The sequence below is a fragment of the Zeus faber genome (assembly GCF_960531495.2).
Source record: "Zeus faber genome assembly, chromosome: 8".
Taxonomy (NCBI): Eukaryota; Metazoa; Chordata; class Actinopteri; order Zeiformes; family Zeidae; genus Zeus; species Zeus faber.
This window is the reverse complement of record NC_137195.1, coordinates 1,141,436-1,146,435: the sequence shown is the minus strand read 5'-3', so window position 1 is coordinate 1,146,435 and position 5,000 is coordinate 1,141,436. Positions and strand designations below refer to the sequence as shown.

The window sequence follows — 5,000 nt, the reverse complement described above, 5'->3', positions numbered from 1 at the left end:
TTCTGCTGGAGTTCTCCTGGAGTTCTTCTGGAGTTCTCCTGGAGTTCTCCTGGAGTTTTCCCGGAGTTCTCCTGGAGTTTCCTGGAGTTTTCCTGGAGTTCTCCTGGAGTTTTCCTGGAGTTTTCCTGGCATTCTCCTGGAGTTCCACCCTCCGCAGGGCGTGCTCTTTCTCTGAACGTGCTGGAGCTGCAGTTTGCAGAAGATCCTTGAGATAGCAACGAGGTTCAGACGCTGAGAAACTAAAAGTAATGACAAACTAAATAAAACAAAGTGTGTTTACATGACGCTCAGGAGACCGAAACCCAGACCAAGACAGGCTGCATCTGCTGCTGCTGCAAAGAGTGTTTGCATGACCCTTTGGTTGTTTATGATTATTATAATTATTATTATTTTTATTATTATTATTATTGTTATACTAATAGTAATAATACTAAGGAGAGGAGAGGAGGAGGAGGAGGTGAAGGAGAAGGATTCAGCCAGAGACTGATCAGATGGGTCCCCCTGAGGCCCCTGGAGGTTGGGTTGAGGGCCCCTCGTAATAGATGTATTTATATTTCATTGGATCTTGTTTGTGTCCGGTGCAGGACCCTGACGTTTGGATCCGTCTGCGTTTCAACACGTCCTTACAAGGACAAACAGACCATAATTATCAGCAGGAAAATCCTCAAAAATGATTCATTTCCTTTCCAGAGTAGTTAGAGAACTGAGCAACACGGGGAATAGAACCTCCAACCCTGCCTCGCTCCACTACCTACTCAGATAAAGATGAGTGTGCACAGTGTCCTCTACCCACAATGCATCACTGCATCACACAAGCACCATGTGGCCTTGATCACCAGCACAGAATGATCCCTACTTCCTGTTTCCTGTTTCCAGCCAGTCCCAAAAGCTGGAACGACCTCACTCAAGGGCCACACAAGATACACACAAGATACACACAAGATACACACACGATACACAGGTAATGCAGACTTTACAGGTGTGATACGCAGGTCATGCAGTGTGTCCTGCAGAATCACAGGTGACGCCATGAGAACGTTTCAAATTCCACCTGAAAAAGTAAATTGTGGAAATGAGCTTTAGTGTTGCAAGGTCAAACTTGCAAGGCCACACAAATTGATGGGTTCCGGCAAGGAACTCTGAAAGGGACGACTTTACGAAGCGGTGGAAGGTTCGATTCCTTTTCAGAGTGCATTCTTTACGCCTGAAGGGTGAAGTGGTTAAGTTTGCCGCGGCCGGTGAAGCGCGCGCTGAGCGGGGAGGACTTCCTGTACCACGAACACAGCCGGTCTGCTTGGGAATACTACCAAGAAATATTTAATTCTGTGGAAAGTATTTATTCTGGTGGAATGTGGAGAGTAAAACATCCCCTTCAACATGATGACGTCACCATGATGATGTCACACATGTTTTTCAGTTTGTCAGCTGAAGATTCACTCTTTTCCAGGAGTGACTCCAGATGTGGAGTCATTTCAAAGATGTGTTTGTTACAAACATCTTCATCGACTATAACAACTATATACAGTAGGCCATAATTATCATAGTATCAATACATGGTGCCTGGGGAGCATTTTACACTTTGGAACGTTGTACACATTTTAACGTTGTCCACTTTGTAATGTTGAACAACTTGTGACATTGTACATGTTGTACACTTTGTAATGTCGTACACATTGTAACATTGTAGACGTTGTAATATTGTAACATTGTACACTACAAGTACCACGTCTAATACAAGTACCACGTCAACTGTTACAACAGTACACGTTACAAACGGTACACATTGTAACATTGTATATGTTGTAACCTTGTACACATTGTAACATTGTAGACATTGTAATGTTGTAACGTTGTACACTACAAGTACCACGTCTATTACGTTCAACGTCGACTGCAAGTACTACAAGTACTCCATCTGCTACAAGTACTACGTCTACTGCAAATACTAAAGGTACTAAGTCCACTACAAGTACAGGACAGGGCAGGACATGGAGACAGGACGGGGATGGATTACCACTTTAATAAGGAAAGTCAGGATTCATACCTGAGTGTTTTCAAAGAGGGAGGCGCTGGGATCCCACTTCTCGTGTCACTGGATGAAAGAAAAAGTAGAATTAGAGTTTGAATCCTTTCTCCAAGTTTCCAGGTCTCCAGGTCTCTAGGTCTCTAGGTCCCTTGGTCTCCAGGTCTCCAGGTCTGGATCAGACTCTGGATGTGATGCTCAAGCTGAACTTTATCTCTCAGTGTATTTAAGTGGAACCAGATGCATGGGGATGGGCGAGAGAGAGAGAGAGAGAGAGAGAGAGACATACAGAGAGAGAGAGAGACAGAGAGAGAGACAGCGAGACAGAGAGACAGAGAGAGGGAGAGACAGAGAGAAAGACAGAGAGAGAGACAGAGAGAGAGGGAGACAGAGAGAAAGACAGAGAGAGAGACAGAGAGAGAGGGAGACAGAGAGAGAGACAGAGAGAGAGGGAGACAGAGAGAAAGACAGAGAGAGAGACAGAGAGAGAGGGAGACAGCTCCATCTGTTCCTACTGTAAATGTCTCCCCTTCACCACAGACAGACAGGGATGAAGATCTTTCTCAATCATTTGGTCCAGAAAAAATATTTAAAATCCTCAAATGATTCAACGCGAAGATTTCTTTATGCAAAGTGTTGATATGAAACCAGAACACTGAAAAGCCATCACCTACCACCTACCACCTACCACCTACCACCTACCACCTACCACCTATCACCTTCCACCTACCACCTACCACCTATCACCTACCACCTACCACCTACCACCTTCCACCTACCACCTACCACCTACCACCTACCACCTACCACCTACCACCTACCACCTATCACCTTCCACCTACCACCTACCACCTACCACCTACCACCTACCACCTATCACCTTCCACCTACCACCTACCACCTATCACCTACCACCTACCACCTACCACCTTCCACCTACCACCTACCACCTACCACCTACCACCTACCACCTACCACCTATCACCTTCCACCTACCACCTACCACCTACCACCTATCACCTACCACCTACCACCTACCACCTACCACCTACCACCTATCACCTTCCACCTACCACCTACCACCTACCACCTACCACCTACCACCTACCACCTTCCACCTACCACCTACCACCTATCACCTTCCACCTACCACCTACCACCTACCACCTACCACCTACCACCTATCACCTTCCACCTACCACCTACCACCTACCACCTACCACCTACCACCTACCACCTATCACCTTCCACCTACCACCTACCACCTACCACCTACCACCTACCACCTATCACCTTCCACCTACCACCTACCACCTACCACCTACCACCTACCACCTACCACCTACCACCTACCACCTACCACCTATCACCTTCCACCTACCACCTACCACCTACCACCTACCACCTACCACCTACCACCTACCACCTACCACCTACCACCTATCACCTACCACCTACCACCTACCACCTACCACCTACCACCTACCACCTATCACCTACCACCTACCACCTATCACCTTCCACCTACCACCTACCACCTACCACCTATCACCTTCCACCTACCACCTACCACCTACCACCTACCACCTACCACCTACCACCTATCACCTACCACCTATCACCTTCCACCTACCACCTATCACCTTCCACCTACCACCTACCACCTACCACCTACCACCTACCACCTACCACCTACCACCTACCACCTATCACCTACCACCTACCACCTACCACCTACCACCTACCACCTACCACCTACCACCTATCACCTTCCACCTACCACCTACCACCTATCACCTACCACCTACCACCTACCACCTACCACCTACCACCTACCACCTATCACCTTCCACCTACCACCTACCACCTATCACCTACCACCTACCACCTACCACCTACCACCTACCACCTATCACCTACCACCTACCACCTACCACCTACCACCTACCACCTATCACCTTCCACCTACCACCTATCACCTACCACCTACCACCTACCACCTACCACCTATCACCTTCCACCTATCACCTTCCACCTACCACCTATCACCTACCACCTACCACCTACCACCTACCACCTATCACCTTCCACCTACCACCTACCACCTATCACCTTCCACCTATCACCTACCACCTACCACCTACCACCTACCACCTTCCACCTACCACCTATCACCTACCACCTACCACCTACCACCTATCACCTACCACCTACCACCTACCACCTACCACCTACCACCTACCACCTACCACCTACCACCTACCACCTACCACCTACCACCTATCACCTACCACCTACCACCTACCACCTACCACCTACCACCTACCACCTATCACCTACCACCTACCACCTATCACCTTCCACCTACCACCTACCACCTACCACCTATCACCTTCCACCTACCACCTACCACCTACCACCTACCACCTACCACCTACCACCTATCACCTACCACCTATCACCTTCCACCTACCACCTATCACCTTCCACCTACCACCTACCACCTACCACCTACCACCTACCACCTACCACCTACCACCTATCACCTACCACCTACCACCTACCACCTACCACCTACCACCTACCACCTACCACCTATCACCTTCCACCTACCACCTACCACCTATCACCTACCACCTACCACCTACCACCTACCACCTACCACCTACCACCTATCACCTTCCACCTACCACCTACCACCTATCACCTACCACCTACCACCTACCACCTACCACCTACCACCTACCACCTTCCACCTACCACCTACCACCTATCACCTTCCACCTACCACCTACCACCTACCACCTACCACCTACCACCTATCACCTTCCACCTACCACCTACCACCTACCACCTACCACCTACCACCTACCACCTACCACCTATCACCTTCCACCTACCACCTACCACCTACCACCTACCACCTACCACCTATCACCTTCCACCTACCACCTACCACCTACCACCTACCACCTAC

At 49.2% G+C, this 5,000-nt stretch overlaps 1 protein-coding gene across 2 annotated transcripts in view; it reads right to left on the bottom strand.

The window, feature by feature from the left end:
* The window catches only part of col6a4a (collagen, type VI, alpha 4a), a 61,184-nt gene that overhangs the window by 53,563 nt on the left and 2,621 nt on the right, over positions 1–5,000 (bottom strand). For both annotated transcript variants that reach the window (XM_080005061.1, XM_080005062.1), the window contains exon 2: positions 2,045–2,092. The gene's annotated coding sequence lies outside the window, so the exon portion shown is untranslated. The remainder of the gene's footprint in view (positions 1–2,044; positions 2,093–5,000) is intronic.